The sequence below is a fragment of the Ailuropoda melanoleuca genome, chromosome 16 (genome assembly GCF_002007445.2).
Source record: "Ailuropoda melanoleuca isolate Jingjing chromosome 16, ASM200744v2, whole genome shotgun sequence".
Taxonomy (NCBI): Eukaryota; Metazoa; Chordata; class Mammalia; order Carnivora; family Ursidae; genus Ailuropoda; species Ailuropoda melanoleuca.
In genome coordinates, this window is record NC_048233.1 from 86,263,175 (window position 1) to 86,280,955 (window position 17,781).

General features: G+C 44.6%; 1 protein-coding gene across 5 annotated transcripts in view; it reads right to left on the reverse strand.

The window, feature by feature from the left end:
- KMT5B (lysine methyltransferase 5B) overlaps positions 1-17,781 on the reverse strand; it is a 53,049-nt gene that overhangs the window by 34,189 nt on the left and 1,079 nt on the right. The window lies entirely within an intron of this gene.

Consider the following 17,781-nt stretch of genomic DNA (forward strand, 5'->3'; position numbering starts at 1 on the left):
GCGCCCCAAACCATCCAGTGTCATGCTGAGGTCTACAGCACCCCCGGACTCTGGAGGGAGCGCACTCTTGTCGTGCACATTGCCTGTGCTGTGCACAGAGACTGGGGTATTAAGTGCTCCATGAGTACTTATCTTTCAGACACCAGTAAGACTCATCTTGCACCCTGTTATGCTGGTATGCAGCTCAACAAACTGCTCAAATGACATGTTTCAGTAACAGTATGCTAACTGTGAGTAAACTACAAGGAAATCCTCTCTTCTGTTAGGAGGAAAGCTTAAGAAAAAGTACCTAAGTTAAGTTCTGTCCACAACAGCTTTGTCTTCTGTGGTTAATTTGAAGTCAACAGTCAAGGTATTTCAGGGACTGATATTCAAATATCAAAGTACTGACCATCATGAAATGTCTGCCTTTACAATCAATAACAACAAAAATTGAGAAATTGTATTTGCTAATACAGAGATATCTTTCACCAGCTGAATTTGGGAACTGAATGATTTGGAGAGCGAGGGATGCTTGTAATTTGTAAGGACCTTTGGAAGTAAGGGCATAACGGATTACATTTTGCTGGTAATGGAATGAGAATAGGGACGTCCATGGCATCACCTCACTATGGAATTATGCTTTAGTATAAATCAGACTAAAAGAGCTCTGGGATAAGACAGTGCAAACACACAGAACCTTAGAGCTAAAGGGGCTTTAAGATCCCAGTACAACTCCTTCGATTTGTAGATGGAGCCAACACCCCAGAGGCGGAGGTCCCATGCCCCAGGCCACACCATCCGGCTGCGGCAGAGTGAGAACCCAACACAAGGTCTCTCACTACACCACACAAAGGTCAATTTCCCTTAATTTTTAAAAACACACAGAAAAACACAAATGATATATTATTTTGAAGTACTTCTAGAAATGTACACCTGGTCATACCTTTAATGATACCCAACAAAAATACAAAGCATTTTTTTAAAAGCTCTATTTATTTTAAAGAGAGTATGCACGTGTGCAAGTGAGGGGAGGGACAGAGGGAGAGAGAGGATCCAAAGCAGACTCCCTGCTCAGCGCGGAGCCCCACGCAGGGCTCGTTCCCACCACCCAGAGATCGTGACCTGAGCCAAAACCAAGAGTAGATGCTTAACGAACTGAGCCGCCCAGGCGCCCCGGAACTACTTCCGGTATTGTTTTAAACTGGAAAATACTAAAGTTATAACCTGACCCCTTCAAGTCCTCTTCTTTCTCAAGATGCCTATGCTGTTAAGGCAGCAAGCGAAGCCCCTGCCCGGGCACAGACGTGGCAGGAATCACAGCCACTACCCACAGCAACCTCCCTACCACCTGCCCTTCCGCCTTTTGCTTCACCCCCTAGTTCTGCACCTTCAGAGGAAAAGAACAAGGAGAAGGTGAAGTGCTTTTGGTCCTTTAGGAAGTCCATCTCAAGAATGCCCTCCTAGAACACAGTTTAAGGAGCATGACTGAAGATGTGTTTTCAGGACTCAGGAGTCCTAATAGCCTTCAATAGTGAGACATAAAATAGAACCACATGGAGCAGAAAAGAGCAATGTGGTTTTTAAAGAGAAGAGAGAAAAGAAACAGCAAGTCATCTCTCCACAGAGAATCCTGAATTCCAACCACAATTCTCACTCAGAGACAAAAAGCAGAAAACCCGGGATAAAGGCCAGCAACTTCTCCTTAGTAAGCCCCCCCATGTGGCTCTGAGGTAAACTCCAGTGTGAGAATCATTGTTCTCCATTACTTACTCATTCACTCGATCATTTGTCAGGGCAAAGAAGGGATGCCAACATTTTAATCTGAGGAAATTATACCTATTGACCTAATTTTTTCCCTGAGAATTAGGAAAAGTTCACCAATAAATCATTTTAGCAGCACACTTCAGCCCAGTTCATGGAACAGAGACTGAGATCCACTCTAACTTACACATAATTTCAACTCAATTGAGGATTAATGAACCATCCAAATTGGAGCAAATTCATAACCCTGAGTCTCATTTATACTTCAGTCAACTGATAATATTTTGTTTGAACTTAAATACTAAGGTATCACTCTGTCAGTCACAGAATACGGCTGAATTTCTTTAGTATGAATACACTGCACATGTCTGCATAGATTCTAGCAAAGGTTCCAACACTCTCCACTTGTCCGGATAACAACGGCTGTCATTAAGGCGAAATCTTTACTTACACTCACAAATGAATTATTTTGTAAAACCAGTTCTGGTGAAACTATCAGAAATTTGGGAGCTACTTACAAATTTCTAGCTCAAGGGGAGCCTATGTGGCTCAGTCAGATAAGCGTCTGCCTTCGCCTCAGGCCATGATCTCAGGGTCCACGGATCAAACCCCGAATCGGGCTCCCTGCTCAGTGGGGAGCCTGCTTGTCTCTCTCTCTCTGCCCCTCCTCCTGCTCATGCTCTCTCAAATAAGTAAATAAAATACTTAAAAAAAAATCAATTTCTAGCTCAAAACGAATGTATATTCTAATTATCTGGTCATTGATGGTTCTGCCCTCTTGCGTGGACTCTGTTCTGGTTGGCACGGTTTTTTCTATAAGACCACAAGCTGAAAGAACACTTACATATTAAAGGTGGAGATGGAATTTCAAAAGCTAACACAGCCAATACTGTAGCAGACTGTGGAGAAACAGAAGGTGAGGACACTGGGTGGCTAGCAAAGCCTAAAGGCTTCACAGCTCCCACAGAGGTCCCACTCCCAACAGAGGCAAGGGTGCAGTCTCTCTGGCCTGGGACACAGATGGCTCACATAGAAATAGCACCATGGTCTTGGCTTGGTTGACAGCGTCTGAGCTAAATGGCCACTAACTATATTTAGAAGCAAAAATTACCTGAAATTTATGCCAAAATTGGCAGAAAAAAAAATTTCGAGAAAGGAGTACTGGCCACTCCTTAAATGGCATAACAACTACAAAACTTTCTCTGTTCGGATTTCCCAATACAGCTGACCCTTGAACAACATGGGTTTGAACTGTGTGGGTCCACTTCCTTGTGAATTTTTTTTTTTTTAAATAAATACAGTACAGCACTATAAATGCATTTCCTCTTCCTTATAATTTTCTTAGTAACATCTTCTGTACCTTTACATTACTGTAAGAATACAGTATATAGGGGTGCCTGGGTAGCGCAGTCGTTAAGCGTCTGCCTTCGGCTCAGGGCGTGATCCCGGCGTTCCAGGATCGAGCCTCACATCAGGCTCCTCCGCTGGGAGCCTGCTTCTTCCTCTCCCACTCCCCTGCTGTGTTCTCTCTCTCACTGGCTGTCTCTCTGTCACATAAATAAATAAAATCTTAAAAAAAAGAAAAAGAATACAGTATATAATACATGTAACATACAAAATTTGTGTTAACAATTTATTTTCTCTCTAAGCCTTCTGGTCAACAGTAGGCTGTTAGTTAAGTTTTTAAGGAGTAAAAAGTTGTACGTGGAATTCTGACTGCACGGGGGCGTTCAAGGGTCAAGTGTGTAAAAATATCAGGAAAATTATTAGACAGCTACTATACTCCTGAGGATATAGCAAAGAACAAAAACAGCTTTCTGCCCTCATATGTGCTTATATTCTAATGAAGAAATCTCTAGGAAGTAACAAACTAACAAATCAATGCCAGCACCTTGGAGAAAATAAAGCAGTTTCTAAGTGGCACGGAGTGTTTCGGGTGGCGTGGGGCGGGGGGGGGAGCCAGGCAGCAACAGGGAGCGTGCACCAGGAGAGTGCAAGCACAAAGACAGGAGGAAAAAAGCAGTGGGTGTGCAGGCACATGGTGCCTAGTGTGGCTGTGGCAGGGTGAGTGGGGCGGGAGGTCAGCCAGGCTGACAGAACACGTAACAGAGGGCCTCAAAGCCACTGCTGAGACCAGACACGAACTCTCAGGGAGATGGAAAGTGGGAATGATGTGGTCCAAGTTACCATTTTAAAGGCCCATGCTTGGGACACCTGGGTGGCTCAGTCGGTGAAGCGGCTGCCTTCTGCTCAGGTCATGATCCCAGGGTCCTGGGATCGAGTTCTGCATCGGGCTCCTTGCTCAGGGGGGAGCCTGCTTCTCCCTCTGCTGCCTCTCCCCCCTGCCTGTGCTCTCTTGCTCTGACAAACATAAAATCTTAAAAAAAAATAAAAATAATAATAAAAATAAAGGCCCATGCTAGCTGTTTGTTACGTGGAGAAAAGCTCACAAATAAATGCTTTTAAAAAACAGCAGCTCTCATGCCACTACAAGTAACTGGGGAACGTGAGAGAAAGCACCAGTTAAGAGGCCACTGCGCTGAGCCAGAGGATGCTGGTGGCTCAGAGCAGCGCAGGTGGTGAGAGTAGCTGGTTTCGAGATCTCTTCTGAAGATTCAAGGATAGACAGGATCTTTGAAAGAAAAAGGACTCTGACGTGCCTCCAAATTCAAGGAAGCTTTTTACAGAGGTGCAAAGACTACAGGAAGCTCAGGTCTTGGCAGGGGTCGGGGTGCAGGAGTTTGGTTTTAGTCCTGTGTGAGATGCCCAGTAGAGACCAAGCGGAGATGCTGAATGGGCCGCTGGATCCAAGGGCCTGGAGTCCTGGTCAGGCTGGTCAGAGCACTAATGGGATGAGATGACATCACCCAGGGGTGAGTTCAGATGAAAGAAGTCTAAGGATAGAGGGGGCAGCCCTCGAGACCAGGAATCAGCCTCCAAGGATACCGAAAGGGGCAACTGGAGAGGGAGGAGGAGAAGCAAGAGCAAACGGGGAGCAGCGCTTCAGGGAGGCAGGGACCCACTTGGGCACGGGCTGCAGATGCTCACGAGGCCAAGTTCTCTCTCCGGAGCTGAGACTCGCGGACAGGACGGGCCACTGATGATCGGTGAGGATGATGGAGAACTTCTAAAATGGACATGGCTTATGGGGAAAGATTTAGATGGCAAAGAGGAATGTAAGGAATAATAAATAGAGTCCTAAGGTCTAGGTCATTTGTTTCAAATGAGAGGAGAAAACTGCCCGTGACTGAAAGGACACATGTAAATTATACTCAGAGGACAGGGATGATGGGAAGGGGTTAATTTGAGAACAGCATGCCTTCGGAGAGTTTCTAAGGATCTTAAAAAAAAAAAAAAGTCCTCCCCACCGCATCAGCAGGGAGCCTGCTTCTCCCTCTCCCACTCCCTGCTCCCCGTGCTTGTGCTCTCTCGCTTGCTCTCTCTCAGACAAAATAAAATCTTAAAAAGCAGAGTTTTTAAAAGAACAGAGTAGTTTTCTACTAGAGTGACAAAAACCATCTGAGTGTAACAGGGTGGAGTTCCTGAGGGCACTGCGCAAGGCTCTGCTCCCTCTATTTTTATGAGTGTTCACAAGAATGATGCAAGTGGGCTCTAAGGAAACACAGTTGTGCCAATGCTCCGGGACAGGCAGCACCAGTCCCCGAGGCTCACCCACTCTGAAGTCAACAGGAAAGGAGGATTCACCTCACGTGGCTTCACTGGACCAACAGGTGGGGAAGGAAGCACCTACTTCAGATTCTACCATCAAACATAAATTTTAAAAAGGGCAGGCAATTTGTGATTATACAAAACATACTTGAAAACCGCTAAACTAAGAGTTGCACTTAAAGAGGAAAATGCTTAAAGATTTAGAGCTGTATTTAAAGAGGAAACTTTTTAGGGGTGCCTGGCTGACTCAATCAGTGGAGCATGTAACTCTTGATCTTGGGGTCGTGAGTTCGAACCCCACACTGGGTGTAGAGATTACTTAAAAACAAAAAATCTTAAAAATTAAAAGACGAAACTTTTTATATAATAATACCATAGCTAAGGTAGGAGGCGCGCACACATACCACCACCACCCAGTCCCAATCACCAACAGCATTCCTCGTCTTCGGGGAACTGGGATTAACATTAAAAAAAATTCCCGCCCCAAATGTTTACTATTTATAATCAGGAAAAAACAAAAAACAAAACCAAAAAATCTGCTGACACTTGAAAATTTTTCAAAGGAAGCACAGAGCTGTTTCATAGAAACTGCTTGGCTCCTGTCAAGTGCCTGCACTGCTCCCAGCAGTGACAGATCCTCAACAAAGGTCAAGGTCCTTCTCTCCTCCCACGGTCCCTCCATGGACACACGGGGGGTTGTAAACTGTTTAGTGACTTTTGACTTAACTGCTCCTGCCCATTTCGAAAACTCTGGTTCTAATCCTTTCCTACTTAAAGCTTTTGGACGTTTCCTGCTGAATGTCTTAAACACAAACCAGGATTTTAAAAACTGTGTCAGAAAAATGAAAACACTGATTCCAAAAGAATCAAGAATTTTGATATAATTCCTGTGATGTTACCAAGAATTCTCTAACCAGTTTACATGTTGAACTTGTCTCAGTTTATCTTAGAGAAATTAACCAGTGGCAAAGAAACAAGTTCCAAGGGGCTGAGAAGGTAGCACACATTTTAAAAAAGCAGGCTATAGCTTGCTGGAGGACTTTGGAAAACTTGACCGAGAAAAAGCAGAGCAAACACTTTTCAAGTGATTCAGCTATAATATGCTGAGAAAACAATTCAAAACACCAAATGGTTAACAGTATTATCTCTGGAGAATGAGATCAGGAGCAATTTTTGAGTTACGTGGTATATTTTTCACGAGGTTCAACTTTTCAAAATGAGCATATATTACTTTTATAATAAAAATTTAAACATATAAAAATGAAAATAAAACAGACATCATAAAAATCCTTACACGTCATTCTTATGTATGTAAGTTAAAGCCAATTTCTAAAACCTTAAATACAGTAATTCAAACATCAGGGAAGTCAAATGTCACTGAAATACTTCCACACGTTTCTGATGCTTTTGCTTGTGGACTGGCTCTGCGATGCTCAAGTGCCATGATCCCAGACTCCCCGGAGCTTTATATTTAAAATACGCACAAGGAAGACAAACACAAAGCGTATAAAAATGAAAGAAAGCACTATCCAAAGAGGAAACAAAAAACAAACACACACCCCCCCCAAAGGAACAAAAGCACCCACATTGGACCAGGAGTGACTGCACAGGCTAGGGTCAGTGCCAACAATGTCCCACCAATAAGTAAAAATCCAATTTCCATTCTAGGCTCACACGCCTGGCCTATATGCAATAGCAAAAACAGAGTATTTGGAAATTGTTACGAACTACCATTAACAGACCCTATCTTGCTGGTGCCTTTAAAGGTCCTGCATGACCCAGCCCTGCCCCCTCTCCCCTCGCTCCAGCTACAACTTCAGACAGCCCAGTTCTCATCCGCCTAGTGTGCTAGGCGTGTTCCCTACACAGGGCCTCTGTACTTGGGATGCCGTCAAGCTGCCCACCACCCCCCCCCAATCCCAGTCCCCCATCCCACAGACTGCCTGGTTATACGCTTTCCCTTTCGTGGTGCTTAGTGCAACTGTACGCACTTCTTCATGTAAATTACTTGATGATACTCCGCTTCCCCACTGCAGTGTGTGCTAAGGTGCACTTCCGTATCACTGGAGCCTAGCACAAGGTCCAGCACATTACAGGTCCATTCGTATCACATCCCCCTTCTAGCTGCAAACCTCACTGCTACATATAAGCCCAACTGGTGATTAGTTCTTCCTCTTAAATCTAAAGTTACAAAAAGGCTCTACGATAATATGTCAAGGAATCGCAAATCGGTCTTTATCAATGGTTATGCCAAGTCCATCTGTAATCAAGATATATCCAAGGTTCCATGGAATCCTAGAATAATTCATACTGTCAGGCCAATATAATAAGCCCCATGAAGCTATCAGAGGCACTTGTGGTCAATATCCCGTATTGCAGGGGTGCCTGGGTGGCTCAGTTGTTAAGCATCTGCCTTTGGCTCAGCGCGTGAACCCGGCATTCTGGGATCGAGCCCCACATCAGGCTCCTTCGCTGGAAGCCTGCTTCTTCCTCTCCCACTCCCCCTACTTGTGTTCCCTCTCTCGCTGGCTGTCTCTATCTCTGTCAAATAAATAAATAAATAAAATTTTTAAAAATCCCGTATTGCAATACAGTAAGACTGTAATACACTTTGACAAGACAGTCCCTCACTTGCCAGTTTATTAGACGACAACCATGAATTCACGATCACACCTGTAACCTTACAACCTGCTCCTATAAATACTGTCAGAAGTGTCACTGGGGGGCGCCTGGGGTGCTCAGCCGTTAAACGTCTGCCTTCAGCAAAGGTCATGATCTCAGGGCCCTGGGATCGAGCTCGCATGGGGCTCCCTGATTGGCGGGAAGCCTGCTTCTCCCTCTCCCACTCCCCTTCCTGTGTTCCCTCTCTCGCTGTCTATCTCTGTCAAATAAATAAATAAAATCTAGAAAGAAAGAAAGAAGGGTAGGTAGGTAGGTAGGTCACTGGAGAAGCTGATGACTAAGTATCGTTGCTGCTTTCTTTTCCAGCTTTGGTAGTCAAACTCATCAAGCATTTTGCGTCAACCAATTTAACAGCCTCGCCAAGCAGCCTCAGGTGGTAAAAAGCCCCATCGGACCCAGAGAGAGATGGCACCTGACTCAGAGCAGTTTCCCACAATACTTAGTAAGATATGGCTAAAGATAAAATCCAAGATGAAATGATGGCCAGAGCAAGCACTGCTATCATGCGGAACTGGTCGTGCTAACTGCTCCAAAGGAGACTGTAGAGTGCTGAAAAATGGTCCTCAAAGATATCAGGTCCTAAGCCAGAACTCGTGAATATTAGCTTCTAAGGAAAAGGGTCTTTGGAGAGGTGATTTCAATTATGGATTTTGAGATGACACAGGTTATCTGAGTGGGCTCTAAATGCTATCACAAGAGACCTTATGAGAGCGGCAGAAGGAGTTTTGACACCACACACCCAAGAGAAGGAGAGTCGAGGGCTGCAGTGACGCGGCCACCAGCAAAGGAACGCCACAGAAGCAGCTGGCAGAGGCAAGGAACGGATTCTCTCCTATGGCCTCCAGGGGGAGCCCTACCACACCTTGACTTTGGCCCAGTAAAACAGATGGTGAACCTCGGGTCTGCCCAACTTAGAATACACCTCTGCTGTTTGAGGCCACCAAATTTGGAGTAATTTGTCACAGCAGCCACAGGCAACTAATACAGAGACCATGACAAAGTAAACCAAAGTGAAAATGCTTTACAGTTACCAAACCCCCAAAACACATTAAATTCCAATGTATCACAGACAAAACTCTTAAACACCTTTGAAAAGTTGTTTTAAATATACTTTTAAAAAAGGTCATTTCCCCCCTCCAACTGCAGGTGTGAACAGCAGCTACAAAGAGAGCTATATGGATTTTGAAGATAAAGCTGGCATCTCAATTACCCATTTAATTGCTTTAACCCCAGATAACCAAGACCTTCCATAGAAGTGTTATGATCGAACATTCTTATATTGATATGAAAATTTTACAATAAAAATGAAAACTAAAACCCTCAGGATTTCTCATTTAGCAGAACATTTGAAACAACAAAACATGCACCACTGGTAAGTCCATGATCAGACATTACAACACCTAAGCCCACTGATCTGCAACCGGGCATGCAAGAAACCCCCCCCCTAACTGCCTCAGGACAAAAAATATTGATTCACGGTTCCTTATTTATCCAGTAATGTCCAATATTCATCCAATATGTATCACAACAAAGAATTTGACATAAGAAAGATTTGTCTTCCCTTGTCTTTGTAGGTATTTCCAAAATAAAGGTTTTAGCTGATGTGGTTGTTGGGAGAAATTCTGCAAAAACAAAACAAAACAACCTGCTTCCCCATCTCTCCACATCTGATCCATCTGCTTACCTAGTAGTGCCCATAAATAAAATCAATGATGCTTCCTTTGTTACTCCTCCCTGACACCCACACAGCATTTTACTTTTCTATAAACAGATGCCACCTAGTGTCAAAAGTCCATAAGTACAGCCCACAGTTCCTCAGAAGCTGCGAGGTAAGCAGAAGAACAATTTTTTTTTTTTTTTTTACTGGCCAAAGACATGGGGGAGGAAAAACTTCCAAAACGTGATTCTTGGGCTGGGTCATCAAGGCCAAGACTAAGTCTGCTGGGTGACAGACTGCAGGAGGCAGCGCACACGGCATTCAGAATGGGGCTCTGGATGGTGTCAATGCACCCGGGTTCCACTCTGACCCCATTCATTACTCTCTAGCAGTGCAGCCTGTGGATTCACAGTACAGTCATTTAACCCCACAAATGCCTCATAAGTGAAATGAAAATAGGACCTACCTCCTCGGTTTGGCACATGGATCAAACGAGCAGAAATAGCTAATAACGAGCAGAAATAGCTAATAAAGATCTCCAAGTGTCCCCTTCTCAAGTGACGAAGGCGGAAACAGATGGTCAGATACGTTGGATGATGCACTGTTCACAAAACTTAAAACGATCAAGTAGAAACTTCCCTTCCATTCCTTATCCTACCATAACTCTCCCAAGAAAACAATCACATCACCATTTCCATTGAAAAGAGTACACATTTTCAAGAGAATAAAAGGACTGGGGTGCTAATATATGATAGAGACCTAAGACCAGCTTTGCTTTTCCTACTGCTCCTGAAGAAATGTGGCTTCCGGCAATAATGTAGAATTAAAAATCACACCAAACTACACCTCACACATCAACATCCAGCGGGATTACAGATTTTGTTACAGTGGAAGTTAGCCTGTTGTGTTTCTGGTAAGACTTTTTTTTTCCTTACGTTAACTCCAATTTTTTTTTCTTTTTCTTTTTTTTAAAGGTTTTATTTATTTATTCGACAGAGCCAGCGAGAGAGGGAACACAAGCAGGGGGAGTGGGAGAGGGAGAAGCAGGCTCATAGCGGAGGAGCCTGATGTGGGGCTCGATCCCGTAACGCCGGGATCACGCCCTGAGCCGAAGGCAGACACTTAACCGCTGTGCCACCCAGGCGCCCCTCCAATTTTTTTTTTTCTTTTTAAAATTTTAAGTAATCTCTACACCCAGCGTGGGGCTTGAACTCACCACCCTGAGATCAAGAGTCTCACGCTCCACCGACTGCACCAGCTGGGCGCCCAACTTTAACTTCACTTTTAGAACAATAAATAATAGTTCCTCCGTTCATTTACCATTTAATTCTCACATCCTGTAAAGTATGTACTTTTTTTTTCTTGGTTATACAGAGGGAAGGTGGCAGGATTTGCTCACTTGTACTCTATAAAGGATTCTACTGCTGAAAAAGCATGTGGATGGAGGTGACAGAAGCTCAAACGCAACAGTAGCAGGGAGAGGGGGAGACGGAGGAAAAGCTCTGGTGTTTCAAAGAGAAGGCTGGCAAGACTTGGTAACAAATCAGACGCAGGTGGTGAGGGACAGAAAGGAACTTAAGATGGGTCAGAAGTCTCTAGGTGGGGAGACTGCGAGATTGCCACGAACTGAGCTACAGAAGGAACAGGTTTGCAGGAAAGATGAGAAAGATTAAATCTACTGAATTTGAGGAGGGGGGTTCACAACCCAGGTGAAGCTGTCGTAAGACATCAGAACTCACAAGAGAAGTGGGGGTTGTGAAGAAAGCAACACTAACAAAAGGACTTTACAGTTTACCCAGCGTTTCAACATTATCTCAATTCAGAGAATCACAGAACTGCAGAACAAAAAGTCTTAGATTAAAAGAAACAGGCTCAGGAATCCCTGCCTGCCCCAAGTAATTCACTCCTTCTGACAAGATAATATGCTACCAAGACACGAAAGCAAAGGAAAAAAAAACGTTGAGCTTTCTCATGGGCTGTTAGTGGAAGGAAAAGGGGGGAGGGAAGAGAGAAGGAAATACACAGGTCAAGAAGCACACACAGGGAGAGAGACGGAGGTCCTGCAGACAGTAGGTGCTGCTTAGTCCAACACACAGCTAAGGAAACGTCTGCTCAAGACGGGAGGGGAGAACTGAGTATGGCAGAGGTGACCTGGCAGTCCGGCACAGGACAGAGAAACAGCTCTGAGTTCTCAGTTCCCAGGCACCATTTTCACAGCCTCGCTCTTGCCAGCATCCCAGAACTGTGCGGATGCCTTGACGTGCATCCTGCCGTTTACCCCGGCACAGTCCTTTAATCATATACTGTACATTCAACGTATGTGTCAACATGGAGCAAAAACATTAAGTTCTCTCACGTGTACTTTATATACAATAAAAGCAGTAAACGCGTACAATAACATACACAATACCACTGCTAGCTATCACCCCCCCATTTTACAAATGAGAGCAAGTCTTAGAGAATTAGAAACACATTAAGCTGAGGCTGGGTTGAGAGCCTGTACACTCCTGACACTATGAAGAAAGTGATACAATCCTGACACAAACAAAATTTTAAACATACTTTGACCCATATTTGAAGAGTAAGACCCTAGAGCAAAAGTGGCATGGTTCCTAATTTCATGGAACTCAGAGGATAGCTGGGAAGAGAAACAACCCTAATAAATATGGAACTACAAATTCTGGTAAGAGATTTAAAGGAAACAAATAGTATAGAGAGAATCACGTGGGAACAGACTACATTGGACGACCAGGTAAAGAAATAAGCACAAATACAGAAAGAAATCACCCCTCTTTTTTGGGGGGGGTGTCAAAAACACTCCTGGTATCTATCTACATCAAACAAGTATCTTCTGAGGCAACTGGCTTTGTCTAAATCCTCTTGGACCCTGAGGGAGGTCTGTTTTTGTTTCTCTTTTGAAGGGGGGAGAGGAGGTTTCCATATGGCCTCTCTAGCCCCAGACTCCACTGGTTCACTGGCTGAAGGATCAGGCCCCCCTTAACTCTTCAGTGGGGGGAACTCCGTCCTCCTAAGAGTAGGTTGGTTCTCTTGCTAAAAATATATATCTCTCCACATCATGCAACACAGGCGCTTCCTTGAAAATAAAAATACCCCTCAGAGATCATTACACTGTACAGCTACTGCAGCCTTGTTCTACAAATCAGACAGACAAAATGAATCATTCTGCAGACGGAGAATCCAGTAGTTATCAGAACCTACTGGGAGACATCGGGCACTGTTCGTGGTGCTGGAATATTGTTGCACCTACGGAACGCTAGAGGGCGCGTGTGAACGTCAGCTTTCAGGAAAATCGGGCATGGCTACTAGAGTGGGAGCCCTTGCGTGTCCAAAGGGAAGGCTGTGAAAACCGGCTATCTGAAGAACAGGGCAGAAAGGTGCATAGTGGAAAGCAGGATGACCCTTCACTGAAGGGACCTTCTGCCTGAGACCTGAGAGGCAATCTCAGTGCCATCAGAGATCTCTTGGGCAGGACTTCTTTTTTTTTTTTAATAAAGATTTTATTTATTTATTTATTTGACAGAGAGAGAGAGACAGCAAGAGAGGAAACGCAAGCACGGGGAGTGGGAGAGGGAGAAGCAGGCTTCCCGCTGAGCAGGGAGCCTGATATGGGGCTCAATCCCAGAACGCTGGGATCATGCATGACCTGAGCTGAAGGCAGACGCTTAACGACTGAGCCACCCAGGCGTCCCTGCTGGGCAGGACTTCTGATAAAGATGCTCAAGTTGAAAACACAGGTGTTTGTTTCACCCTGACACAGCAGTGAGGGTTCATCTGCGTGGCAACCCTATGAGGTTGGTGACACAGGCATTATCAGTACATGTGAGATGGCTAAAGCTCAGAAATAAAGTTCTTCCCTGAAGTCAAATTGCTATTCAGTGGTAAGGCTGGGTCTAAACCACTAGTGCTCACATTGAAGTCTGGGGTTTACTCCAATACTTGAGCCGCATGTGCATCACCCATAAATAAAAAGACTTATCACTAGGGAATGCTCCCTTGGTCTATTTACTTCTTCTTTAGTGTACTATTATTAATACAGAAAAGAGAGACATCTAGGGGAGATGGAACTGACAAGTGGGAGCCATACAGAAGTAGGAGCCATTAAGCTTTTGGGGCCACTAACATACTCTAGCCTCTCCATCCTAAAACTCAACTGACTGTGAGCTGTAGCAACAACTCAGAAAAAGGGAGGAAAAACTACATAGGATATACAGACGAACCATGTATACTAATTAGAGGGAGGTCAAAATATTAAAACATCTCTTAGAAGTGAGAAAACAGGGTGGCAATTAAGTGTAAACGATAAAATGTAATTTAGAATTGGAAGTGATCTCAGAGATTAAAGTTCAGTTGTAGAAGGTGAGGCTTGGCCCCATGTCTTATATAAATGACAGAGCAGACTGAAACACAGGTGTTGATTCTTACTCCAATGGTCCTTCATCCAACTCCAGAATTACATGTAATGTAGTCATCATTGCATACAACCCTAGAAGGCTGTGTGGTTTGAGTTTGTCTCACATAGACATCAGACAGCCCCAAATCTGGCTGGCAGAGGCAGGAGCCAGTGGCAGTAAGTGACCAAACTGGTCCTTTGGCACGATGGATGCAAAACTGCGAAGCAAAACATAATTTCGAGCCATCAATGGCTATGGAAATCAGTGACTTCTTTTCTCCTGTGAGAATATTTTAGGATGCAAACAGTTCCTGGTTCCATCACCAGCACTATGAAGATAATATATCCACTCTGTCTTCAAGCAGTACAGAGGACAAAAAAGAAAAAAAAAAAAGGTTTTGTTTTGTTAAAGCTAACATTAGGCATTACCATGGCTTTACAAAAATAAGGTTATCAGTCTTTCCTGTACAGATGGATTCTCTCCATGGCATTCCTTTACAACAGTAAAATCCTGTAATGCAGATAAATTAAGATATCCATGACTAAAATTTAAGAATATGTCTGTTGAAACAAAATATGTTTGTAAATGACAAGTGCTTTATTGAACAGGACAAAAAGAAACTCCGATCACAATAAATACACGGTTAGATACTGGTCAGGCATAACCTTTCCTCTCAGACGACACTTCTATATTCTAGGAAACATCAAATTATGAGGGAGAAAAAGGGACTATAGTAGTAACTAAAGTAAAAGCAGATTTGTAAAGGGTTTTTTGGGGGAGGGGTGATGTAGAGTTGGGAGAAAAAATTTAAAGAAAGCTGTTAAACTTTCCCTCATTAAAAATCCTTTAGACAAAGACCTAGGGTATTCACTCCCTACTGTTTGCTAGGACCCCCTCCTTGTACAGCACGTTCAATAGAAACTTTAAAACTTCAGGGCTTAACTCATATTTCAAACTTCAGAGCTCCAAATAGAAAGTAGTTTTATGAGTTCAAAGTTGGCAGTCTATCCAAGAAATTACTTTTCAAATCACTGCGTTCTAATACTTAGAACACCCTAATGATTACAATTTCAAGTGCATTAGCTAATTTTAATTTTATCTTGTAATAATCTGAGCTTGTGCTTCTTATAGCAATTAAACCCATTTCCTACACCAAGATATGTCAGTAAAATAAATTTTTGCCCCCAAAATAACTAAAAATCAGACTGAAAAATTCAGTTACATCCTACATAGAAAACTTCTTTCCATTGCATTCAGCTGTATCCAGCTAGAACTATCCCATGCTCTCTCCTTGCATTTACTTAGTGTATCTATGTAACCAGCACTGTGTCACAGTGGAGCAAGGACACAGGGTCCCTGCATGGAAAACTCAACAATTACAGTGTTCTAGGGCTAACACATAACTCTTGCTCCCGCAAGAGTCCCGCAACTCTTGCTCCATGGAGAAGGATTTTGGTGAGTGGAGAAAAAGTAAAGCTAATATATGGTAGGCAAGAGTACAAAATAATGGAATCCACATGGTTTATCTGAAAGGATTTGCTCTCACAAGCCATGGGAAGGATATTCCTGTGGACGGGGAGCTGTGCCGATGGCACACATGTTTTTGCAACACAACTGGGCCACATACTCATGTCCTACATAGGGAAAAATCAGATTCGATCCCAGATTTATATGACCCAAGGGAAAAACAACACATCAACATCCCCACCCACAATCTCTACGCTCAAACACACAAACAGCCTGTGACCACTTCCTTCACATCACATTCTGCTATACGACCCAACCCTCCTCCGGAGCCTCCCCCCAGTACGCCCACTGCTATCTGGTTCAAGCACAGACAGCAGTTCAATGTGTCTGAGAAGACGGATGAACATAAATACGGGCAGGAGAGCACTTGGAAATTACTTTGAAAGAGTCTGGTTTCAAAGTTCATGGGTACAAAATTGAGCCCTTCTCTCCTCCTGAAGACTAAGTACCCATAATACTGCTTTCACTCTCAAACTAAGTTTCTTTGTTAATAACAACGTTTTAAAATAACATTAGAATGGACATATTTCAAAAAACTAAATACAAGCTATGAAGCTCCGAAACTTGAACATTAACAAATTCACTTCCATCAAATGTCTACTGAGCAGCTACTCTGCACCAGCCCGAGGCAGAGAAAATAAGTAAGAATCCAACAAGTTCACAAGAAAGCTGAAGGGATGGACAAATAACCAAAGATAATACCAAGTAACAATTGCTCAGGGAACATAGAGGAAGCGTGCATCCTCCAGAGTGGGCCAGTCTTTGCAGGTAACTTTCTCACTGGACCTTTCTGAAGGACGGGGGGTGGGCAGGGGGCAGAAGGTGGCTAGGAATGCTGAACAGAATGTGACCAAAAGGTGCCAGGCATGAGAAGCTCATTGCACTAGAGTCTGGGAAAAGGAGAGTAGAATGTAGAATGTTTAAAGATTAAAAACTGGAAAATGGGCCGGGAGTTCCCCCACATGCTGGGATTAAAGCGTTTGCGGACTTTACTCTTGGAAAATAGGGAACCCCTACAGTGACGGGGCCACACCCGTGTTTCAAGTAGCCAAAAGTTCGGCTACGAAGTAAACTTGTATCTACAGCCAAGTAACTCTTTAGGTACGTTCCTCAATATATACAAGTCACCGGCGATGATTTCAGGCGAAAATTATTTCCCCCCGGCCTTTTCGAAATATTTACGCTTTTACTACTAATCATCAAAAGTTACAGCCGTGTTCTCGAGTTCTCGATACCAAAACTAAAGGAAAAAGTTCCAGCTGGCAACTGCTTCCTCTGATCATCCTACACAGCAGTGTTCCGACCACGTTTAACGATACTTCTATAAAGTTTAAAAGTAGCTTAAATCTAAAAGGGTCCTGATGAAAAGTCACAGTCACCACCGACCACTTCATCTACCCACTACGCTCCATAAGACCTCCTCGCGAGACTGAATTTCACTTGGCAAGTTTCTAAAAACCACCTTCAAAGAACACACGTTCACTTCCTTACTTATCCTAGTTTCCCCACTCGACGGGTCGGAACTGATAGCTCCTGAACGGGGTCAAAGGAGCCCAAAGAGAGAGAGTGTCAATTGCTCGGGTCCAACCTGCTTCTACACCACTCTCGCAAGTTGCATCCCGTTGTCACCACGCAAACACGGTCGTCCCCCCTAGCCCCGCCCTCCACAGGTGGGAGCGACGCCGATACCCATCACCTCTGGGTGTGCAGAAGGACAACCGCCACTCTGCGAGGACGGCCGGGGACCGAGGGGGCCCGGGGCGAGGGAGGCGAGCCGCGGCCCGAGCCCGGCGCCGCTGTCAGGGGAGGGACGGGGAGGGTGGGGGACGGGCCCCGGAGGAGACCTGGAACGAGGCTCGAGCCCAAACAAAAACAAGCCTTAGTGGAGAGCGGCAGAGGTAGCAGATTGGGCGAGCCCGATCACGGCTGCCCATTGGAGAAGAGGGAAAACAGAGTCCCCCAATCGCGAGCGGCGGGGCTGCTCCCCTCGTGCGGCCGAGGGCCGCCCCGGCGCTTCACAGCCCCGCGCTGCCCGGCGGCCGATACCGCTCCCTTCCGGCGGCGGCGCCCACTGCAAGGCCCGCGCCCCCG